The sequence below is a fragment of the Cherax quadricarinatus genome, chromosome 60 (assembly GCF_038502225.1).
Source record: "Cherax quadricarinatus isolate ZL_2023a chromosome 60, ASM3850222v1, whole genome shotgun sequence".
In the NCBI taxonomy this organism is placed as follows: Eukaryota; Metazoa; Arthropoda; class Malacostraca; order Decapoda; family Parastacidae; genus Cherax; species Cherax quadricarinatus.
The window spans coordinates 2,064,578-2,076,787 of NC_091351.1; positions in this window are offsets into that span (position 1 = coordinate 2,064,578).

Sequence of the window (12,210 nt, forward strand, 5' to 3'; positions counted from 1 at the left end):
TGTTTCCACCCGTACCGGGGATCGAACCACGAACCTCAATGTATGAGCCGAGTGCGCTAGCAATGTAGAGTGCACAGTCTGGGTGCACGTATAAACTAATTCCATATACTGTAATTCAGTGAATCTGATCAGACTGTTGGCTGAAATGTATCAATTAGTCTGAGTGTAGGTTTACGGTAGAATCTCATTCCTCCCACAATATATATATATATATATATATATATATATATACGGGAGAAATGTCCTCGCAAAAACTAACAGATGGAAATCAATGGGAACGAGATCGAGGCTGTAATTATACGTGTCAGGTAAAATAATCGAGGCAAAGACGGTTCCATATGCGTACGTATGTTATATTTGAGGGTAGATAGTTAAACATTCCTAAGAAAGTGTAAAAAAATGATCCCAGTCCACTTTCTGGAGAATAAGAGTGGTATTAATATCTCTGTACTACACCATGACCTGAGAGAGACGGTGGTATTAACATGGTCACTGCTCATCTCTACAGGTGAAGGCTACGCAGAACTTGGGGTAAAGCTACTGCTAGCAACAACGTATTTATCCATAATAGAAAACACGTTAGTAAACACGCTTGACGATATGTATATAGTGGGAGGAGGAGATTTCAAGAAAGGGGCCGTGCCTTGATGTTAGTAAAGGGATATTTCAAGAAAGGGGCCGTGCCTTGATGTTAGTAAAGGGACATTTCAAGAAAGGGGCCGTGCCTTGATGTTAGTAAAGGGATATTTCAAGAAAGGGGCCGTGCCTTGATGTTAGTAAAGGGACATTTCAAGAAAGAGGCCGTGCCTTGATGTTAGTAAAGGGACATTTCAAGAAAGGGGCCGTGCCTTGATGTTAGTAAAGGGACATTTCAAGAAAGGGGCCGTGCTTTGATGTTAGTAAAGGGCATTTCAAGAAAGGGGCCGTGCCTTGATGTTAGTAAAGGGACATTTCAAGAAAGGGGCCGTGCCTTGATGTTAGTAAAGGGCATTTCAAGAAAGGGGCCGTGCCTTGATGTTAGTAAAGGGACATTTCAAGAAAGGGGCCATGCCTTGATGTTAGTAAAGGGACATTTCAAGAAAGGGGCCCTGCCTTGATGTTAGTAAAGGGACATTTCAAGAAGGGGGTCGTGCCTTGATGTTAGTAAAGGGACATTTCAAGAAAGGGGCCGTGCCTTGATGTTAGTAAAGGGACATTTCAAGAAAGGGGCCGTGCCTTGATGTTAGTAAAGGGCATTTCAAGGAAGGGGCCGTGCCTTGATGTTAGTAAAGGGCATTTCAAGGAAGGGGCCGTGCCTTGATGTTAGTAAAGGGACATTTCAAGAAAGGGGTCGTGCCTTGATGTTAGTAAAGGGACATTTAAAGAAAGGAGCCGTGCCTTGATGTTAGTAAAGGGACATTTCAAGAAAGGGGCCGTGCCTTGATGTTAGTAAAGGGACATTTCAAGAAAGGGGCCGTGCCTTGATGTTAGTAAAGGGACATTTCAAGAAAGGGGCAGTGCCTTGATGTTAGTAAAGGGACATTTCAAGAAAGAAGCCGTGCCTTGATGTTAGTAAAGGGACATTTCAAGAAAGGAGCCGTGCCTTGATGTTAGTAAAGGGACATTTCAAGAAAGGAGCCGTGCCTTGATGTTAGTAAAGGGACATTTCAAGAAAGGGGCCGTGCCTTGACGTTAGTAAAGGGCATTTCAAGGAAGGGGCCGTGCCTTGATGTTAGTAAAGGGACATTTCAAGAAAGGGGACGTGCCTTGATGTTAGTAAAGGGACATTTCAAGAAAGGGGCCGTGCCTTGATGTTAGTAAAAGGACATTTCAAGGAAGGAACCGTGCCTTGATGTCAGTAGTTACAATTCAAGGAAAGGGGCCTGCATTGATGTTACTGAAGGGCTTTTGATACAAGAAATTAAGTGCTGCCCTACCTCTCCTCAGGCGCCCTAAGCCTTTATAGTTCTAGAACTTCCGTAATAATAATAATAATAATAATAATAATAATAATAATGCAGAAAGACACATCGCTGGAGTAATATACAAGAAAATCGCTAATTCAGTGTGGTTCTTGCAGTTGCAAGTCAATATGACAACATGCAACACGCTTCACACTTATCGATCAAAATAATCTGGTCACCCTATGTTAGTGGGTATATTGTATGTTACTTTTCACACACACACACACACACACACACACACACTGTGTCAGATATATGGTGTTGTGTTAGTATTTATGTAACAGACATCGTGTACCATTAAGATATCTTGTAAGTGTTGTATTTGTAAAAAATACATGATACATCCTTTAAGGAATAGAAGATTTACTGTTTGATTTGGATTTAATATTAACGTGAGGAGAATTTAACTTCAAATATATTGAAGCTAGCTCAAAATAGTAGTCATAATATTATTTTTTTAACATTTCGGCCGTTTCCCACCGAGGCAGAGTAGCCCAAACAGAAGAAACAGTTTCACCATCACTCACTCCATCACTGTCTTACCAGAGAGGAGCCGATACACTGCTCTCCTATCCACATTAACATATGCCTTTTCCAAATCAATAAATGCAACAAAGACTTCTTCACTCTTATCTAAATACTTATGCTTCGCTGTAAACACTTGGTCTACACACCCCCTATCCTTCCTAAAGCCTCCTTGTTCAGCTGCAATCCTGCTGTCTTACTCTTAACTTTTTCAGAAATAACTCTACCATGTACTTTACTAGGTATGCTCAACAAGCTTATTTCCCTATAATTCTTACAGCTATTTTACCCCTTTTCATTTTACCCATAGCCTTACACACCTCCCCACACTCGCATTTGGCTCTTCCTCACCCCTAAAGGATGTTATATCTCCCTGCCCAATGCACAAAATCACAGCTTCCCGTTTCATTAACATTTAGCAGTTCCTCAAAATATTCACTCAGTCTTATTATTATTACATTACTGGGAAACTATAAACTTTGAGTTTCATGTACCTTTACATAATGTATGCATTCCATAAACACTGATCAATGGACAGGTACATCTCACATTGAGGGAAAATCAGTAGAAAATACACGAGAGTAGACAGAGTTAATGAAAGCGGGACGTACTGTTAGGGAAGATATGACTGAAGTGCATAAATGGAAGACAGAAATAAAGAGGATGTAAATAATGAGCTGAAAATATCTAATCAATACAAAATTCTCAGAAATTAATTCACCCTGAAAAAAATAGCTTCAGAAAGGATACAGGAAAACACTAGTTCAGTAATAGGGATGTGGGCAAGTGGAACAAACTTCAGAGTAGCGTCAAAGCGACTCAAGGCTGAGGGACTGATTACCTCAAACTCCTTCTGTAATTCACCATTCTTCTTTGTATGGACTGATGAAGCACTGTGTGGTGAAACGTTTCCACAATAGTCTAAAATGTTGCACAAGTGTGTAATTTATCAACTTGTCGGTTCTCTGAACCATTTATCGTGACATGACTTAAGAAATCGTAATGACACGATTGCAAATAAACCATACCCCCGGCCGGGATTGAACCCGCGGTCATAGAGTCTCAAAACTCCAGCCCGTCGCGCTAGCCACTAGACCAGCTAGCATTTGTGGTCACAGAGGTGCCTGTGCTAACTTTCCTATGGTGTAGAAATATACCTAGTTGGATGAATCTTATTGTGGCTAGCTGGTCTAGTGGCTAGCGCGACGGGCTGGAGTTTTGTGACTATGACCGCGGGTTCAATCCCGGCCGGGGGTATGGTTTATCGTGACATGACTCTGTACTCCTCTCCTTTCCTCTTCTGCATTTCATTTACCTTTCCTGCCTTCTGATTATTATAATAATTATACAGCGCTGCAAGGTAGAGCGTGCTAAAGGTGTAATATACTTGATCAAAGACTAACGAGGGCGGAGAGTATAACAGAGGTATAGTAAGGCCGGTGTGAAGCGCTAAAAAAAAGTACAATCAAAGTTTGTGTAGTAAATCTGTTGCTGTTAAAAAAGTCAGAGGGAGTCTGTGTCAAAGGTGGGGCCCTGTCTTCTGATATTCCTTTTATATTCCTTACCTTTCTTTTGCTAGCTTGGACCAGTAGGCTTACCCCAGTGCTACTCTGTTCTTCCTATGCAATACTATTACTAATTTCTTCATTACTATTACTATACTTTCCATCATTTATAGCACTAGTATTACTATTACAACTACTACTACTACCACCATGGTATTGTGACTTTGGAATTATATACTATAGACCAAATACTATCGACCTGATATACTATCAACCCGATATACTATCGACCCGATATACTATCGACCCGATATACTATCGACCCGATATACTATCGACCCGATATACTATCGACCCGATATACTATCGACCCGATATACTACTGACCCAATATACTACTGACCCGATGTACTATTACATAATCTACTATTGACCCAATATACTACTGCCCTAATACAATAGTAAGGTAATATATACGGTGGACATAATAATTCTCTACCGTGACGGGGCTGCTGATATATTTAATACGAAGCATTAAATCTTGGAATGAGAGGAACATTTCTCAGGCTGTGAGAGAGGCCGGCATATCGCAGCGTTATTAACACATTATTCTCAATTACTTCATCGTTAAAGCGCCATTAGTAGCCAGGCAATAACAGCCTTATTTATTAACGCTGATATAATGTTCATTGTTGTCCCGTTTGCCACCGTTTCTCAAACCATCAGCTCTAACGGCAGGAAGTTTGTCTTGCGCTGCCAATGCGACAAATTTGTTTACGTTCCTAGGCGCAGAGAGAGAGAGAGAAAGGGGGTGCGCGCGCTCCTGCACACCGGGTAGACAAATGTGTCTTGCCACTGGTTCGATTCCCCGTAATCAATGAAATCAGCTTACTGACAATGAGAATGAAACGTTCTCGATTTTTAATAATTATTTCCTCTCGGTTTTCGCTCAAGAAGGCGCATACGATGTACCGGTTGTTATAGAGGGCCTCGAGAAAATAAATTATGCAATATCATGGTCACTGGAAATACCGGGGATATGGTAATTAAACAGGTTGACCGAGTAAAACAAAATAAATTCTCAGGCCCTGAACATTTTTCAAGGGTTCTTAAAGAATGCAAGATGGAACGTTGTGAACCATTAACTAACATTTTTAACACGCCTTTTCAAAGAGGTGTAGTGTATGAGACGTGGAAGATGGCCAATGTAATTTCTACTTTTAAAACAGGGGATAAGTCATTACCGTCAAATTACCGCCCCGTAAGCCTGACCGCAATTGTAGGTAAGTTACTAGTCAATTACAGCTGATATAAGAAGCCATCTTGATAAGCATATTTTGATCTATGATATTCAGCATGGATTCACGAGGAGCCGTTCCTGACTAATTTGCTGACTTTCTTCAGTAAAGCTTTTGAAGCCGTTGATGGTACAGAATATGATATTTATTTGGATTTCACTAAAGTTTTTGATAAGAGTACCACACAACAACTGTTAAAGTGGCAGTTCATGGTATTGGGAATAAGATTTTAACATGGATCGAGGCGTGACTGACCAACAGGAAACACAATCTGCTTAAATGGGGTGAAATCTGAGTGGGGATCAGTTATAAGTGGCGTTCCACGAACACCAGTTTTAGGCCCATTGTTTTTCATAATTTACACTAATGACTTTGACGACACAAAAATAGGCCGAATAAAAGATTCAGAGGAAGATGCACCTGAACTTCACGAAGATTTAGACAAATTAATATCGTGGTCAGAATAGTGGCAGGTGCAGTTAAATGTAGATGAACTGCAGATGCAGTGAATGTAGTTGAATGTAGATAAGTGCTCGGGAATGTAAATAACCCTAGCACTTATGAACTAAATAATGTAGAACTTGCCATGCAGAATGTGAAAAGGACTTGGGAGTTATGGTAAGCACTAACCTGAAGCCAAGACAGCAGTGCCTGACTGTGTGCAATAAGGCAAACAGAATACTGTGATTTGTTTCAAGAAACATAAGCAACAGGAGCTCAGAGAACACAAGGAGGAACACTGCAACAGGTTGAACTTTTCTCAAGGCTGAGGGTCTGAGCACCTCAAATACTTTTTCTCCAAGGTTGATGGACTGATTACATCATTTCATTACTACCGCTACCTCTGTATTTGACTGAAGAAGCCTACTGTGTAGGCGAAACGTTTCATCAACTGTTGCACATGTGTCTTAATCTTCAACTTGCCGGTATTTTATATAACTTTCAACAAGCTCAAGGAATCATAGAGGCTTGATCCTCCGTCCATGTGTGTGTGTCATTCAGCACAAGGAGAGCTAGAGGCTTGATCCTCCGTCTGCTAACCAAGAGACTAACACGATAATTAGCTGAAATAATTTAAAAAAGTAATTCTACGGCTGCAATAATTCACCTTAAAATGCAAACCTTGACAAGAAAACTACACGATTCGGTCCATGACGAACCAAAACATCGTCCAAAGCTTCGTCTCCAAAGTGTAGATTAGTGGTTAACTGTACTCAGAATGTAGACAGGGCACAGTTTAACATATATCGGGATATCAGATCTGTATATGTATGGTATAAAATACCGACAAGATGAAGAATTACACAAATGTACATCTGGTAATCTTTATTACAGACGCTTCGTCTTGTGAATGTAGTTCTACGGTCTTCTAATTATGTCCTTAAATTTGTATTGATAAAGCCACTGGATGGCGAAACGTCTACAATAAAGCTACCCAGATGTTGCACGTGTGTCTAATTCTTTACATCAGGCCTATAGAAGTTTCTGTATATGTATGCGCCACAGCACTCGGAGTGATGTGTCGATCAGCACGACATAAAGTAGCACTAGTAATCGTGTGAAAGCAAACGTTGTCTGTAATACAGCTCATTTCAAAATGCTTTAAGTATTATAAAGGTAAAATTTACGAACGGACTCGGGGAAAACGGTTGGTTGGACTCGAGTCCTGGAGGTGGTGAGTACAGTGTTTGCTGCACTCTGAAGGAAGAACTAGGATATTGTAGTTTAAAAGGGTTATCTGTGATTGAATGAATGACGGTGAACGTGTTTCCTCTTTCTCGGGTTACCCTACCTCGGTGGGAGACGATTGGTGTTAAAATAACAAACCAAGAGCACTGCAGCATTATTAAACCCAAAAGGCTTACAATATAAAACTAAATACAAAAATTTAACCTAAAATGCTGCGAGTGCTACATAGCTACAGTGTGGAACAAGGCTGGTGATCACCTGCTTAATACCAACAAATATTCATGGTTCTTGAAGAATATATTGGTGATCAGCAGAACGAGGCTACTCATCAACCTTGTATGATGTACTGATGATCAGCAGAACGAGGCTACTCATCAACCTTGTATGATGTACTGATGATCAGCAGAACGAGGCTACTCATCAACCTTGTATGATGTACTGATGATCAGCAGAACGAGGCTACTCATCAACCTTGTATGATATACTGATGATCAGCAGAACGAGGCTACTCATCAACCTTGTATGATGTACTGATGATCAGCAGAACGAGGCTACTCATCAACCTTGTATGATGTACTGATGATCAGCAGAACGAGGCTACTCATCAACCTTGTATGATGTATTGTGTCTTTAAACATGAAATAGGCTTTTCAACACTATTATTGATATTTTATTCACGGGAAAGCATTTCTCTTGATAGACAACAGATTCCATGCAGTAGATAACAACTGTCAAAGGTTCTTGTGAGACACCTTGAGTGTGAGTGTAGGTGCGGGTGTACGTGTGTACACGCAAGGGATCTCTCTCTGGGTTAGGAGATACAGTGAATATCCGTGTGGGATCAGTTAGGTGCAGAGAGCTGGGGTTAGACTAACAGAGATATATCCTCTAACCGTTAGAGGATATATCTCTGGGATCACTGAGGTAGAGAGGACTGGGGTTAGGGGATACCTATCTAGAATTTTTCATCGACCCAAACACTTTCACTTCCATCTATCGTCTATTATGGCGCCAGTTAAAACGACAATATTACACCACATCGACACCAGACACTGTGTGAATTTGTAAGTGGTCCAAGTCGGACCGAAACGCCGTCTAAGCTACATGTGGGTTATTTCTGTATTGTTCCAGTCACGGTATTGTGCCTTTTTTGTTTTATGATTTATTGCGACACCAGCGATATCCCAACAATGAGTGTTCCATAGAACTGAAGCAGGAAATAAACAAGGGTTTTATTAATAAAAACTGGATGCACCAGCAGTGTGCTGCTACGCTGTTCTGTGATAGTTACCCAGTGGGAACAAAAGCTAGGTTTCACTCGCATATTCCATCACGTAAAATGGTGCTGATGTAAGGTGTTGAAAGGTGTCATCCTGGGCTGGGAAACTACTGTCAGCCTCAGCTGGAAGACTATATTAAAACATTGGGATTATAAGAACCACACCATGGAGTAATACATGGGAAGCATAAGAACCACACCATGAAACACATGGGGAGCATGAGAACCACACCATGAAACACATGGGGAGCATGAGAACCACACCATGAAACACATGGGGAGCATGAGAACCACACCATAAAATAAATGGGGAGCATAAGAACCACACCATGTAGTACATGGAGAGCATAAGAACCGTACCATGAAACACATGGGGAGTAGGCTATCCAACACAGGACCTGGAAATGAGCAGTCAAGGAGTGAAGGAAGGAAGGAGGAAGGGAAGGAGAAAGGCAGGGAGGGGAGGAAAGGCAGGGAGGGGAGGAAAGGCAGGGAGGGGAGGGAAGTAGGAGGGAGGTAAAGAAGCAGAGGAGGGCAAAGAGCAAAATCTATACAGACGGTCTATAGCTGACAAAAGGTGGTGGAGTTGTTTTGTGGTGTGACTGGTGGGGTGACATTGGTGGGGTGGGTTTTGTGGGGGGGGGGAGATGAGGAGGGGGTGACACGAGTAGGGGTGTTGGATGGAAGGAGGGGAAGAGTACATGAAGTATACATGAGGCAGTGATCATGGAGGAGGGTGGGGATGGGGGGAAGAGGATGGTGATGGAGGGATGGGGGGGTTGTGGGTATTGTCGTGTAACGCCCGCTAACACTTAACTTCTCCATCAAAAATTCAAGAAGCCCTCAAAACTGCTCACACACACGTGATGCGCTGAATAATCACCCTTAATTGCTCGCGCCATCACCACTCCTGGATAATTCCAGTAATTATCTTCATTTATTATATTATCATTGAGCACAGCCTCCACAAAACACAGTTACAACCGTATTTAAACATCACATGCACGCCACAACTTTATAAACATAAATTATGCATTTACATCAACAAGAATGAATAAATATTGTTGGTGGTGGCGCAGCGCGAGCGACTAAGAGACGGGGTAGGGGGACGGTGCAAATGTTTTGATTCCTGTAATTCTCCACGCCGCTTACAAGGGGTCACAAAATGGTTCCCACTAATGTTTTCATGGCTGTTTGGCCCTAGCATAGTGGAGATTAATTGCAGCTGTCGCTGGGTTAATGACACTTCTAATTGCACCATTGCCCAAGCGTCAGAGCTAAAAATCAGTGACCAGAGGGGTGGGCAGGGAAGTGGGGGGGAGGAGGAGGCGGTCACAATATCTCCGAATTACTGACCATGATGGCAGTCTTAGCCCCACGACGCTCAATCTTTAATTATGCAAGTGTTTTATACACGAGCTGCCTGCTTCTTGATCAAGGCTTACCTTCACTGCTGTATAAAGCAATTATGGCGCCCCACCTCATACTGTCCTCTCTCTCACCTGCATTACTGCAGTCCATTTACACCCAGGGTGAAAATAAGTCTTTTATACAGTAAACTCTCTTATAAAGCACCTTCTCCAGTTACGTACACAGTCTGTCATATGAGTTGTATGCTAGTGCTGCATACTACAAAATGGACTGACGTATGTCATATACAGTGTCGTGAATAACTCTTGAGATTCCTCGAAGTCTTAGATCTGCCAAAACTTCATCTACTGCAGCGGTCATTCAGGTGTGAGCCTCTGGTGACATGCTCGGCACTATGCTCACTCCTGGGTCATTCTCCTAGAGTGAGGTTTTCAGTCTTTGGCCACCTAGCCTATACTCTGTCTGCGGTCTTCTTTACCCTTCCCCAATCTTCATTATTTTGCATTTGGCGGGGTTATATTCGAGGAGCCAGTTGCTGGACCAGGCATCCAGCCTGTCCGTCTCAATAGTCCTGCCTGATCGTCATTCGATTTAATTCTCCTCATTAACTTCGCATCATCTGCAAACAGGGACACTTCTGAGTCTATCCCTTCTGTCATGTCATTCACATATACCAAAAAATAGCACTGGTCTTAGAAGTGACCCCTGTGGAACCCCGGTCGTCACAGGCGCCAACTCTTGACACCTCGTCATGTACCATGACTCGTTTTTGTCTGTCAGATATTCTCTGATCCACTGCAGTGTCCTTCCTGTCGTCTAGCTATTGCACTAATCTCTTGTGAGGAACTGTGTCGAAGACCTTCTTGTAGTCCAAGAAGGCCTGCTGCAAGTGTGTGTGTGTGTGTGTGTGTGTGTGTGTGTGTGTGTGTGTGTGTGTGTACTCACCTATTTGTACTCACCTATTTGTGGTTGCAGGGGTCGAGTCCTAGCTCCTGGCCCCCGCCTCTTCACCGGTTGCTACTGGGCCCTCTCTCTCCCCGCTCCATGAGCTTTATCAAACCTCGTCTTAAAACTGTGTATGGTTCCTGCCTCCACTACGTCATTTTCTAGGCTATTCCACTGCCTTACAACTCTATGACTGAAGAAATACTTCCTACTATCTCTCTGACTCATTTGTGTCTTCAACTTCCAATTGTGGCCTCTTGTTTCTGTGTCCCCTCCCTGGAACATCCTGTCTTTGTCCACCTTGTCTATTCCACACAGTATTTTATATGTCGTTATCATGTCTCCCCTGACCCTCCTGTCCTCCAGTGTCGTCAGGCCGATTTCCCTTAATCTTTCTTCATAGGACATTCCCCTTAGCTCTGGAACTAACCTTGTCGCAAACCTTTGTACTTTCTCTAGTTTCTTGACGTGCTTTATCAAGTGCGGGTTCCAAACAGGTGCTGCATACTCCAGTAAGGGCCTGACATACACGGTGTACAGTGTCTTGAATGATTCCTTACTAAGGTATCGGAATGCTGTTCTCAGATTTGCCAGGCGCCCATATGCTGCAGCAGTTATCTGATTGATGTGTGCTTCCGGAGACATGCTCGGTGTTATACTCACCCCAAGATCTTTCTCCTTGAGTGAGGTTTGCAGTCTTTGGCCACCTAGCCTATACTCTGTCTGTGGTCTTCTGTGCCCTTCCCCTATCTTCATGACTTTGCATTTGGCAGGATTAAATTCGAGAAGCCATTTGCTGGACCAGGTGTCCAGTCTGTCCAGGTCTCTTTGAAGTCCTGCCTGGTCTTCATCAGATTTAATTCTCCTCATTAACTTCACATCATCTGCAAACAGGGACACTTCTGAATCCAACCCTTCCGTCATGTCGTTCACATATACCAAAAATAGCACTGGTCCTAGGACCGACCCCTGTGGGACCCCGCTCGTCACAGGTGCCCACTGTGATACATCATTACGTACCATGACTCGTTGTTGCCTCCCTGTCAGGTATTCTCTGATCCATTGCAGTGCCCTTCCTGTTATATGCGCCTGATGCGCCTGATGCGCCTGTGTGTGTGTGTGTGTGTGTGTGTGTGTGTGTGTGTGTGTGTGTGTGTGTGTGTGTGTGTGTGTGTGTGTGTGTGTGTGTGTGTGTGTGTGTGTGTGCGCGCGCGCGCGCGCGTCGGGGGATACGAACGTGAATACCAATTTTTAATGGTATTATGAACGTCAGTAAGAGTAGAGTAATGGGTACACAAGAAAATCCATAGTCAGAAATTGCTACTTTTTTAAATGGTAATTACTATAATAAGCTGAAGTATGTTCCAACATTATAGAGGTGAATGATATAGACCAAAAGTAATAACCAGATCCCAGAATACAAAGTTAAAGCAACAATATCCAAAAGAAAATTCCAATAAGGCATAAATTAAGCAGTGAACGAACATCAAACACGAAAAAAAAGGAAATTGAAAAAAAAAAGAGAGAACCGGCAAAAATATACGAGCGGTACAAAATGAGCCCAGTGTGTATGCAAGATGACGGCGCTATAACCTCCGACACCGGCGACTCAATACAGGTCATCAACAAACAAAAGAGCATCGACCAGCTCGCCG